A 13811-nucleotide genomic window follows, 5' to 3' on the forward strand; every position below is an offset into this window, starting at 1 on the left:
CCTCAGCACCACATACAAACAAAGATGTTGTGTCCACCGAAAACTAAAAAATAAATATTAAAAAAAATTCTCTCTCTCTCTCTCTCTCTCTCTCTCTCCCTCCCTCTCTCTTAAAAAAAAAAAGAAAAAAAAAACTCAGAAGACACATAAGAAAATGTTGATAATTTTGATTTTGTAAAAATTTTTAAAAGTTCTTATTTAATGAACATTATAAACAAATTCAAGAAGTAAATGAAAACTTGGAAAAATAAGTATAACTCATATTATGAATAACTACTTTCCCTGTTACAAAGATGATTCTTACAAATCAATCAAGAAAACAAAACAAAAAAAATCCCTCAAAAGTAGCAAAGGATAATGATAGGTGACAGGAAAAATTACAGCTGAGTCTCAAGCACATGAGATATTTTAAATTATTCATAATAAGAGACATGCAAGTTAAAACCATACTGATATAACATTTTACTCCTATCGTATTTGCCAAGATCACAGGTGTGATGACATGGTGTGCTAGTGAATGTGAGGAGAAACAAGCTTATCTTGAAGAATGAGGACTCATTCATTAGAGAAAAAAAGGATGAAATTAAGGGGGAGGAATGGGATAGGGAAAGACAGTGGAATGAATCTGACCTGACTTTCCTATGTACATATATAAACATACACAGTGAATCTCACCATAATGTACATATACAGACACTAATTAAAAAAAAAACTGTAAATACATAGCGGAAAGATCGATAGAGTAGAGGAAAGGAATAGGGGAAGGGGGAAGTAGAGGAAGTGGAAGTACTTGGGATTGAATTAGAAAAATTACATTCCATGCTTTTAAAATTATGTTAAAATGAATCCTATTCTCATGTATAACTAAAAATAACCAATAAAAAATAAAAAAAAATAAGAAATATATGAGTCTTTAAAAAGATAGGTATTCCTGGTGAAGTATCAATCTACTGTAGAAGGAATTTGGGGCATATCTGTCAAAATAACAACTGAAAATACTCTTGAGGTATTCTCGATACACATTCACAGTATAAAGTAATGTGTCAATAAAGTATTTGTATTGCTTATGCTATTGATAAAACAAAGAATTTAAGAATCAACTTATTAATTTATAGGCACTGTTTAAAAGTTATAGTACATTTATACAAAAAAATACTATTCAGCAATGAATAAATGAAATCCTCGCTGTAATCATAAAGCAAATATTAAGAGCAGAACACTGGTTATCATGTTTTCATTCATATAAGATAAACACCTAGACATTTCATTTGTGTGTGAAAGAGCATAATAGAAGGGCTACTTTCACTCATCAGCTTATTATACTTTTTACACATAAGGTATTTAAAATAAGTAAATACAATTTTACAATGCAATAAAGGTGTAGTGAGTGAAAGCATCCAGAGTCAGCTCTCTGGAGATATATATTTATTTATTTTCTGATGCATCTGTTTGTTCCTTCAGTGGAGTTACCTGTTTCACAACCATATCTTATGTTTTTAGATAGATCAACCCTGGTTTCATCAGTAGGAAGAAATGGACTACAATTAGTTTTGATATTCTAGACCCACTTAAGCCACTAAATTGGCAAACTAATTACAAGTGTCGTAGGAGCACGAGCACGGAAAAAAACAACATTTAAAACATGATTTCCTATTTTATATGTGCTATTTGAAAATAAATATTAAGGTAGCATATATGGTAATCAATAAAAGCACTGGACGAATTTTGTGTGTGTGGTGTGTGTGTGTTTTAAAAATAGTCATTAATTTTCTTTTCAATATCTATGCAAGTGCATCTTAACCTTTTTTTTTCCTTTCTGGAGATTTAGGATCTTAATTCAACCTCATATTTGGTAGATCTCATTCACTTCATGATATGCTTTCTTTTCAACCTTTATGTCACAACTTTATGTCACATTAGCCACGTAATATATGCAATGCAGTTTCTTGCTAGCATTGAATCTTATGAACCTCTACACACCTGTCTCATAACAAAAATTGCTTAACTGGCATAATGATTTACACTGGGAGGACACAAAAAGTTTGCTCTTCTTCAGGGCTCCAGTAGAGCATGCATGATGATACTGTCTCTATGTAACTGACATCGAGAGTCACCAGCCACGTCAGAGTCATTGTCAAGAATCCAGCAGACTGCTTTCCCTGGATGATCAGATCCTCGAAAACCCAACATAAAATTTGCTATGTCTTTTTGTATTCTATACTCAGAGATTCCAATTGGATTTTATCCTTGACACAAGCTCTACAACATAATCATTTTGCATTGTCCTTGTAAGTTTCCCTGTTGGCTGAGAGACTCCCAGTTATGATAAAGAAGAAAGTGGGCCAGTAAACAGACAAAGTGAAATTAAAGTGGAGAGGACAAGCAGAATAACTAGGGGATTAAGGAAGCATTCATTTATTCTAAAAATATTTTTTGTGTGCTCAGTGCTATGTATGGGGTAATTGTTAGAAATACTGAGATAAGTAACATTGAGATTCTGTTCTCAGATACTCCAATATTATTTGAGGTAATTAAATAAAAAATATTTTCAAACTTTCTTTGAAATTGCCAGAGGCTTCATCTACTGATGGTTTCATGCATTTAAAAATGTATTAATGTCTATATTGTATTAGACTATGTGTTGCATTGTGAAGATCTCTTTTTAATGATTATTATAAGTAAGTACTGCAGGTTGGAGGCCCTTTTATATCATCAACTATGGACCCATAAGGCAGCTTAAAGGAGACAAAGGTTTTTGCAAAATACCTGAAGGGGTATCTTCCATTGTGATCCTGTTCTTGGTTCTGGTTATACATTTTTGAGCTTTAGTATGTAACTGTCTACTGTAATTTTCTAATATTTGATCTCAGAATCTTAATTTTTTAAAATATATTTTTGGTTGTAGATGGACATGATATGTTTATTTTGTATATTGAGTTTGTTTGTTGTTTATTTATTTGTTTGTTTGTTTATTATGTGGAGCTGGGGATTGAACCCAGTGCATCATACGCTAGGCAAGCGTTCTACCACTGAGCCTCAATCCCAGCCCCTTAATTTGGTTTTTATGGGTGCTTGCAAAATACTTTTAACTTGTCCTCACATAGGAATCCATGCTTCATCCTGGAACACTCAACAGAAAATACTGTCATTGTTTTCTCCACTATGAACTTCGCAGAAAATGGGGAAGTTTGAGTAGATTGCTTAAATATAGGGTTGCCAGATTCAACAAATAAAAATATAGAATATTCAGTTAAATTTGAATTTCAGAAGAAGAAACAACTTTTTTTAAAAGTTATAAGTATATCTCATGAAATCTTTGTTATGTTTATGTACTTTAACAAACAATTAACTGAATTGAAAGTCTAATTTAACTGAGCTTCCTATATTTTATCTTGAAACCCCATCTTCAATATATCTTATAGCCTGAAGAGTCTATAATTCTATATTTTAGTAATATTTAAAAATAAAGAATAAGATATACTCACTGTAAATGAGAATTTTAAGAATTATATTATCAAAGCCTATAGTAGTCTGTATTATATATTATATTTTACATCTATATTTATAAACTATATAGTTTATATATTTGAATATAGATATATAAGTTGTTTTTACTTATATGTCTTAATTTTAGTCTCTGTTTCTCATGAATTTATACTTGTCAAAGTAAATAAAAGGCAATTTTAGGGTAATCGAATCATGTATCCATTCTCTAAAGATTTATTATGCTGCAAAAATGTGACATACATGTTCTAAGCAGCAATGGTGACATGATAATGATGAAAAAATGGCATTATAAAGGCCTATTTGTATTCATATTGCAAAATTTACCAAAGCTTCATAGAAATAACATTAAATCATTAAAATAATAAATAATAAATATAGTGTAAAATTCCACAATTATTAAAATTTGTGGAACTCTGCAACAAAACAGGTCTTATACAGACTTCAGGAATACAGATACGTGCGTGAGATGGAGATATTGAGGTAGTGTAAGGAAACTTCTAGTGTTTCTATTATGCATATATGCATGCAGAATATTATTTACTTGTTTCCAATTAAAATTGATGATTTATTGTTAAGTCATTGAATGATCAAATAAAATTAATTGGATTAAAATTTTGAACTGGTAATTAAGGATCTGACAAAATTTAGAATTCAAATTTACACAGAACCATGTTTCTAACTGAAAATACCAATGTTTATAAAGAATTTTCTTAGTTGTATAGTTGATGCAGGATAATTGAATATTTTGAATAGAAAAATCAGAATCAGCTAAAGGTTATTAACTAATTCCTCATATATCACCTCTTATGCTCCCAATACATTTGATTTTTTTATGAATTCTCTATTGGTGTACAGATCGCATGACTCCATGGACGAAGAGAATCTGTTAATATCCATTTCATCAGAGGAACGAGCACAAGGTTGTTTTTTTATTCTATCTAACAATCTACCTATCTCTATATCTACCTGTATCTGTATATTCATTTGCTCAATACCTCTTGTGTGTTTCTGCTACTCCCACTATTCTATTGGGTGGTAATTTATTGCTATCTAATTTAAAGTCACTTAAGTTAAAGGTAATCTTCCCTGAGATGCTGCAGGAAAGAAGTAAAGATTCTAATTCCAAGATTCTGAAAATAAGTCATGAGACAGAAATCAATTTTTCTTATTATTTAAAAGACTCATGAAAACAGTCACTATGGAAACCAGACATGAGTCCATGAAACATCAAGAGATCAGAAGAGAGGTCTTGAGCTGAGAATATGAGTCTTAAATTAGGAATGCTGACATTGATTTTTAACACTCACTTGAGGATAGATTCTTCATAAATTATGATATTTATTTTATTACACAGTCGTGGGATGTGAGGATTTTGCAACATTCTATATTCTGTGGTGGCTTTTCTCTCCTTCTTTTTTCTACCTTTCTTCTTTTCTTCACACTCTCATTCCCATTTTCCCTCTCTTTTTTTCTCTTCCTCCCTCCCTTTTTATTTTTTAAATTTTTTTCGTGTTTATTTTTCATTATTTATTTAATTATTTTTCTTTTTTTATTAGTTGCTCATGATAATACAATGATCTTGACATATCATACATTTGAATCAAACGGGGTATAATTTTTCATTTATTTATTTATTTTTACATGATCTCTTATTATTATTATTCTTTTTTGCATTACAATTCTTAATACACCTTTATACCACAATTTATCATATCTCTGTATACAAGATAGGTTGACACCAAATTCACATCTTCATACATGTATTTTGTATGAGAAGGGTCTCCTTCTACCATCCATGCAATTTTTAAAATTAACTTTATTTCTCTTCCTCATCATTCTCCATTTTCCTGTTGATCTTGATTTTCTTCACTTGGGGATGTGAGAGTCTATGATGGCATTTGTGAGGAAAAAATGGAAATAAATGAGAATTTGCTTGGATTTCCTATACTTAGACTATTACTAAACAATGAGGGGGAAATAATACAAAATAATAATATCTAAGATGAGAATAATTAGAAAATAGATCATTTAAATATTCTGACTAAATAATATAGCTAGTTCACATATATGTATAAATATATCTTACAAGATATCTTTTTTATTTTATTATTTTTAAAAATTTATATATGATAGGATAATGCATTACAATTCATATTACACATGTAGAGCACAAGTTTTTATATCTCTGGTTGTGTAAAAAGTATATTCACACCAATTCGTGTCTTCATACCTGTACTTTGGATAATGATGACCATCACATTCCACCATCATTTCTTACCCCATGCCTACTCCCTTCCCCTCCCACCCCTCAGCCCTATATAGAGTTCATCTATTCCTCCCATGCTCCCCCTCCCTACCACACTATGAATCGGACTCCTGATATCAGAGAAAACATCAGGCATTTGTTTTTTGGGGACTGGCTAACTTCACTTAGCATTATCTCCTCCAACTCCCATCTATTTACCTGAAAATGCCATGATTTGGTTGTCTTTTGTTGCTGAATAATATTCCATTGGTACAAGATATCTTTTATATATAACATATATCTTTAATTTTGACCCTTGCTTGAGGATATTCTTAGGTAATTATGTATGAATAAGGTAGAAAGATATATAGTTAAAAATAATCATTAGCTAGGGTACGTACAAACCCAGCAAATTATTTATAAAACAATTTCAAATAATAAAATTAAAATGCAAAATTCTGTGTACAATATCAATGCAACTAAACTTTTAGAAACTTGTACCAGTATAGGATTTGACATGTAACAACTTCTCAATTAACATTTGCTTAATAAGTATATAGATGCATAAGAATATACATATTATTTTAAGGAGTAAAGATAAAATACAAAAATGTAAAGCCACTTAATTTTGAAATTGACATATGGTAAAAGTAAATGTTTGTCATGTTGGTTTTTCATCGAATATAAAATTAATATTCTTATAATATTTTGAGCACTATAATTTTCACTGTATTTTATGTAATTACTGGTTAATTTGACTTTATTTTGCTTTTTTCAAAATGTAGTGATATCTACATGAGATTTTATGATAAAATATTGTATTCTAGAATACTAGACTATAAAATTCAAGCATGTCAATATTCAATATATACATAATTTTTGAGTTGAAGTTTAAAAGTATTTTTAGGGTTAAGATTAAGTATAAGACAACTGGAAATAGCATAAGTTTTGGACTTTAGAATGGTGCTGTTTCTTTTTCTTTCTTCCCCTCACCCACCCCCCAGTACTGATTCAGTGAGCCCAGTGCCTTGTGCTTGCATAATCAAGTGTTCTACCTCTGATCCATATCTACACCTAATATGGTAGTACTTTAAAATGGTTTGATAAAGACTAACAATTTCACCTCTATAGATATCATTTATTTCCCATGATTGATATGGAGAATACTTCAAAAGATATGTGAGTTTCTGAGAAATGAATGCTTTTATATATTTACAGATGTAAAATATGGGTGTTCACTTTTTAAAAGGGTTACCACATGCAGAGGGGGCTTATAGGGCAAAATCTTATAGGAGGTTCTTTATTCTCCTGTTGTCAAATTGTGCATTGTTTAATAAAATTGCACCTATATTCGCATTTAGTATATCTTTCATGTTATTTTAACTTAACCACAAAGGGGGTGAAAAGACTAGAAATTCATTTGTGTGTTGAAGGTAAATTAGAACCACCTGTGAATCCATCAAGAAAAAATTAATCTGCCTGATATCAAATAATTTGGCATTCAATGCTTCCCTGAATGATTCTAATTACTCAGCATTCGTAATTATGAAACTAAAAAGTCTATCTATATGAACTACTTTAGGCTCCTTTAGAATCTAGCTTATGAGAATTTTGATTGATTGCTATATATAAAGCATTCATTAATTTATTCATTGACTATGTGCTTGGTAATCATCACTTGCTAGGCACAATAATAGGTATGGAGAATGCATAAAATATCATACCTACTCAAGAAAGATAAGCATCATGAATTTGATAAAATGTATATACATATACAGATACATGTGTATTGTATCAGGGATGGCAGGAACCTAAATGTGTGATTTTATTTAAGATTGTACATCTTATGCTAGGGCTTTTAGCAATATTCTATAGAAACAGAAAGAAATGGTGATTAAAATCATGGTGATTAAAATCTCTTAAAGGGGAAGAGCAGTGATGCTGATCTTAAAATATAAATACATATTCTTTATGAAAAGACATATGTAATGTTAGGTGCCTTTCAAAAAGACAAAGCTAAGAGTCATGAGATACATACATACTGTGTTAGGTAAAGGTAAGCTAGTTATGAAAAGATTAGAAAAAAAAAAGGTAGAACCAGACAATCAAGGAACCCAGGTATCTAACCCAGGTAATAGGGTTAGAACTCAGTTCAATGAGCACAGCAGCAACAGATACCAATATGAGATTGGTGAGACCTTCAACTTTTTCTGAGTATCCTGAAGATATGAATTCATATATAACATTTAGAAAGTCAAATATTTCATAGTTCCTTGGATTGTCAGGTTCAGTTTGAATACAGGAAGCATTTATGTTGAATGATTAATGGGTCTAAATTTATTATTAAATTATTATATGCTAACAATAACTAACATTGCTTGATTGTTATTGGCTATACATTGTTGTAATAACATCATAAGATTGCTAAAAATGACTTTATGAAGTAGTTGTCATTTATCTCTCTTTAATAATTTAAAGAAATTAAGGCACAGAAAGATTAACAAATGTGTCCATATACAGCTAGTAAGCAAACACATGTAGACTGGCCTCAGAGATAATGCTTTTATTGATATGCTGAAGACTTTCTCCTCCATAGTAATTATAATTAATAATGTGTTCAATGCTTACAACGTACCATGCTATGTGCTTTGCAAATGTAACTCACTTAATTTTTACCATTAACTATGAAACATGTGATTCCTCCATTTTAGAGAGAAAGAAGCTGAGAGACAAAGTTGCATGCTTTGCTACTTCCACTGTGGCACATGGCTTTTATTCTACTAGTCAATGTTTTTGATAGATCCATGTGATTAGCCTCGTTCAAATCCCTACTAAATCTTCAAAAGATTATAAACAAATATTTAGTAACATAACAGATGATATTACTTTACAATTTTCAAAAGTCTGGCTTTCACTTCTTAATATATTTAACTTTGAATAATCATTGACTTTAACTCAATAAATTGTTTCTTAGAAAAAATAACACTGAAAAATAATAGAAATCCCTGAAATCTGTATTTACAAAATGTTGGATATAATGTTCGATTTCAGGTAGTTAATACTCCTGAGGACTGAATGTAATATGGAATGCTGCAACAGCTCTATCTAAACCATTCAGTGCATAATTGTCTCTTATGTACCTAATGCAAAATTCCCAGGGATTTTATTAAACAATGGTTCTGAGACTTATTAGAAAGATAAAATCCTCTGTATAATCTCAGTCATTCAAATGTAAAATACAATGCTTCTGTCATTATATTTAATCTATTTTTCATATTAGATGAAAATATCACTACTTTTGCCAAAAGTATGGACTAAGAATTGACACAAGACCTGACCATGTAACAACTTAAGTACATTTACAAAGAGATAAGCTCTACTAGACTAAAAGGTGGTTCTCAAAATCCCAGTGTCTAAAACAGAAGACCTCATGCCTAGTGTCTTGTCTATCCTAATGTAATATTTCATCATTTTAGTCACCAAATGCCACCTACCTGCCACATTTCAGGTAGTGTACAATTTTTTCACAACCATTATTGCTTATCCCAGTGGCAACCTCACTAGAGAGGTGCCATTATCTATGTTTTAAAAAGAAGCAAAAACAAGAAGTTTCTAGTCAATATAAAAACAGAATTCATAAAAGAATTTTCTTGTGTTATTTATGATCCTAATAATTTCACACCATTATCCAAATTCTTGCCTACACCTAGTGTTATTTTGGAACAAAAGAGCCAGATTTTGAGGGAATATGAGAAAAAATTATTATGATTTGCTGAGACTTCTATAACACTCTGAGTTTACAAAATCACTTTACATATAATCAAGAGAATAAGATATATTTAAAATTATCTTTATCATTTTCTCATTTCCAGATAAGGAAATGAGGTTTCAATGTTCATGAGTTTATCCAAGTTCCCTCGGCAAATAAGAATCAGAGTCAGTTTCTAATGGTAGTTTATTAATCTTAAAATGCAGTAGGTATTCTGCTATACCCTTTGGTAGTCTCAAAGAATTACTGGATATAGTTATTTATGTGGGCTATCAGACAACTGCTTTGCCTCTTAAGATGAGTGGTAAGCATGGCTGAGGGTCAAAGAGTAAAGAAGACAATCTTTGCTATATGTGTGCCCTATAAGTGTGCTTAGGTTGAGTTCTATCCTGGAAAACACTTACCCAAGTAGTTGTACTCCCTGAGCACGGAATTATTGTGTGTTTTTACTCTGTATCATGAGAAAATTAAAAATTTATAGGGACATATGCTAGTTTTGTTCTTCCTGGAGTGTAGAGACATGAGTTAACCTAGACTTGTAAGTAATGACTTCTTCGAGTAAAATTTCCATGTGATGCCTGGATTTTATATTGAAGTTTCATATAAGACAGTAGGATAAGGTTTATACTTTTACTGTGAAATTCTTGTTGAAGATATTTACTTCTTAAATTAATGAAAAAAATCTCAGAAAATTTTAAAAGCCAATTACCTCTCATTGAATGGATTCAAATAAACATATAGTTGTAAAACATTCAGCATTGCAGTAGCCCTTTTGGAGTCCAGACAATGAATTAGCTATTTCCAAAAAGCACAGTTCAAGAAGCAGGGGTAAATGTGTCCAGAATAGAAAAAAGTACTGTCACTTAGAGTTTTTCAGACTTCGTGTAAATAGTAATATCATCAGCTTTGCCAAGTTGGACAATAAAAGGCAGTATGTAATTGGTTACTTCTATTTCCATAAGCACTCACTTAAATTTTTATTTGAATTTTTATTGAGTAGCTTCTATGTGCCATAATTTTTCTGGTTTGAATTTATCAGTGAAACAAAGATTCCTTTCCTTTAGAAGACTGCATTCTAATAAGAGGAGGGGACAGGCAATAAACAACAAATATACCAAGTGAATAAGGATACAGTATTTTGAACTGCATTGAGAACTATAAGAGGAAAATGGCATTGGACAAAGAGTATCAGGAGCACAGGGAATGTAAGGGAAAATAGTTTACTGGATTAAACAGGGTAGGCTGGTAAGTCCTCATCTAAGAATTAAAATTTTTGCAAAGATTTGAAGAAAAGGAAAGAATTAGCCTGCTGATTACTTTGAAACAGAGCCTTTCATTTAAAAGAAACACCTAATGCAAAGGACAGTAGATAAGAAGATGTCAGGTACCTTTGAAAAATGCAAAGTCAGCCTAGTGGTTACAATAGAAAAATCAAAAGGAAAGAATACTACAAAGAGTAGTCAAAAAAGGTCATAAATGGAATAGACACAGATTATTTAGGGCAATGATATGTACTTGGGATTGTATTCTGAGTGAAAAGAAAAATTACTGGAAGGTTTTGATTTAAATAACTTTTTTGAAAGACCATTATAGCAGTTTGGAAGTTTTGCTATAAGTCAGGTAAAAGATGATGGTAGTTTGATTCAACATTGCATCTGTGAAGGTAGTTAGAAGTGCTAGGATTCTAGAATAATTGTCAAAGTCAGAGCTAATAGAATGTCCTGACCAATTGTCATATGTGAAAGAAAGAAAGGAATCAATGAAGCTTCCAAGTTTTAAGTATGATCAATTATAAGTAAAATTATTTTTTTCATGTTTTTACTGTTCTACATTAGAATTACATTTTTATTTTATTAATAACTCATCCTAAGGCAAAAGTATTACCATTGAGATATTACAATCACAACTTATTTTGGGGAGTGAAGACATTGTTCCTATACTCTTTTTAATTTTAATTTTGAATAATTCACCACTTTATAATTATGAGACAAAGCTATATTTTAAAATGTCAGAAAAACTTAAAATTATATAATTATATTTTCCTTATCATCTGAAAATATCACAATTGTTCAACATGGGGAATGCCCTTTTCATTTTAGCTTTTAGAACATGTGAATATATCTTGGTAAACCATGCAGTACATTTCTGCTGTGTTTTATTTTATTATTTCTAACATGCTTGGGAATGACTTATTTCAAGCAATCCTCTGTATAACTCTGGGAGACAGTAGGGATGGAAAGATTTTAAGAATTTGGAATTTCAGTGACTGTGGTTAACAGGAGAACTCCTTGCCTAGGTACAGCAAGGAGTTTGTATGCTTAGATTCAGCACCAACAGAAGAAGAAGAATGGGGAACTTTTAATGCCCTATAGTCACTCAAAATCAGAAAGTGTTCTATGCAAAGACCAAATCTATGACCTTGTCCTCATTGCCAATGCCTCAGACAATTGGGTTGTAAATCACTTTTTTGTTCATTAGGCTTCATTTCTTCACCAGAATCATCTAGTCATAAGTTATCCTCTATTTTCTTCAGAACTCTCATTTTTGTATTTTCTCATCTATGTCATTCTCCTCATTTTTGATTTTCAGGAAGATCAATCACATCTTTGTTGGACTTCCTAGAAAGTATTAAAATTTGCTTGGATAAGAAACCTCAAAAATTATAAATGCCACCACCATTGGTAAACATGGAAATGCAAAAATAAACACACCACTATAAAACTCAACAAGGTGTGGTAGATACTTTTTTTTTTTCTTTTGAATACCTGAAGATCTCAAAGAATGACTTTCCTTATTGTCAAGGGTCTGGTGGAAAATTTAACACCAGGTGTTAGTAATGTATGTATGTGAACCAGTACCCTTGACTTTGGTGTTATCTTTTAATCTTTAATCCAGCTGCTGCAAAGATCTAGTTCCCAAAAATCACCTAGGGAAATATAAAGGCAATAATAACGTTACTGCAATATTTGCAGGAAAGTAATTTATAACAATTTTTTAACAGAGATAGAAATAAAGTCTTTTTTTAAAAAAATTGTTGTTTTGTTTTTGTTTTCTAAAGAAAACTTCAGCATTTTTGACAATACTGGACAGTTATGGGGATGGCAGGGGAAGGAAAGCAAAGTCATTTGAGGAAGTAAAAGGCATTTATCTGCTACGGAGGAAGAAATTTTAATGGATGTACAGAATCGTTTTTAAGAAGTGCAGACAAATGCAAAATGTCATTATTAAGTAATATCATTAAAGAGACCGTGCTTTCTCACTACTGACTCCTCTGAATCATCTTAGGGTTCCCTGACTTCCTATGTCGGCCCTCCAGCAGTGACGCCCCTTCTCCCAATCATTGTCAGGAGTTTAAGTGGCATCTTCAAAAAGAAGCTTATTATCTACCTGCTCCCCCAGCTTCTCTCTGAGTGACACACCACCCACGCCTCCCTGAACAGCTCTCCTCCTTCCACAGCTCCGAAGGGAATCTGAAGACCTAGAAAGGGAACCCAAAGCTACCTTTGCCTGAACCCTGAGAACAAGAAGAGGATCCTAGTTCACCCACTAAATTGAGCCCAGGCGAGTCTGCCGCCCCCCGCGGCGCGCTGCAGGAGTAGGAGCCAGCCCTGCGCTGCGCTTCCAGCTGCGTCTGCCCGAGCGCGGCACGTGCTCCCGGCGCTGGCGCGAGAGAGCGAGCGCCACCACCGCGGGTCCCGCATCCCTTCTGCCGGCTGCCACCACTGCCTCCATCGCTGCCACTAGCGCTCCAGCAGCAGCCAAGGCCGCTACGAAAGCGCAGGAAGCTTGCAAGGAGCTGTTGGCTGGGGGCGCAAGGCTCCGGGAGCGCACCTGGTAAGCACAGCGCGATTTTTCTTTCTCTCAGCTGTAGAGTTACCAGAGATGTAGGATGCCGCTGGAGCCCCTCCCCCAGTGCAGAGATGGAGAGCAATCAGGAAAGGGGCGGGAGCTTGGGCTAAAGGGACCCAGAAGGGCAGGTGGTGGGCAGGTGGAGGACTGGCGGAGCTAGGGACGCTATGAGGTCCTGTAAGTTTAGTAAAGTCACCCTACAAGGACATGTGCCCTGTGAACCAGAAATGAATTTTGACTCAAGAGCCCAGGCTACCGCGGTGTCCCTCCAATGGGAGGTTTATGAAAATAATTTTGTTTTTATTTGCATAAGAGAGATTCAAGTGGGCTCATTTCCATAGAAAAATGAACTAAAAAAAATCAGAGAAGGGGGGAACTGAGCCAAAGGAGGCGTTTGCACATTTCCCCCCCCCCCATCTCTCTCTGTCTCTACTCTCCTTC

At 32.9% G+C, this 13811-nt stretch overlaps 1 protein-coding gene across 2 annotated transcripts in view; it reads left to right on the top strand.

The window, feature by feature from the left end:
* The first annotated feature begins 12943 nt into the window (after positions 1-12943).
* The window catches only part of Grm5 (glutamate metabotropic receptor 5), a 464736-nt gene continuing 463868 nt past the window's right edge, over positions 12944-13811 (top strand). Inside the window, exon 1 of one of the 2 annotated variants that reach the window (XM_015477321.2) lies at positions 12944-13355. The gene's annotated coding sequence lies outside the window, so the exon portion shown is untranslated. The remainder of the gene's footprint in view (positions 13356-13811) is intronic. The other variant, XM_015477320.2, reaches the window with a different exon arrangement.

This window comes from Marmota marmota, unplaced genomic scaffold, assembly GCF_001458135.2.
Source record: "Marmota marmota marmota unplaced genomic scaffold, marMar, whole genome shotgun sequence".
In the NCBI taxonomy this organism is placed as follows: domain Eukaryota; kingdom Metazoa; phylum Chordata; class Mammalia; order Rodentia; family Sciuridae; genus Marmota; species Marmota marmota.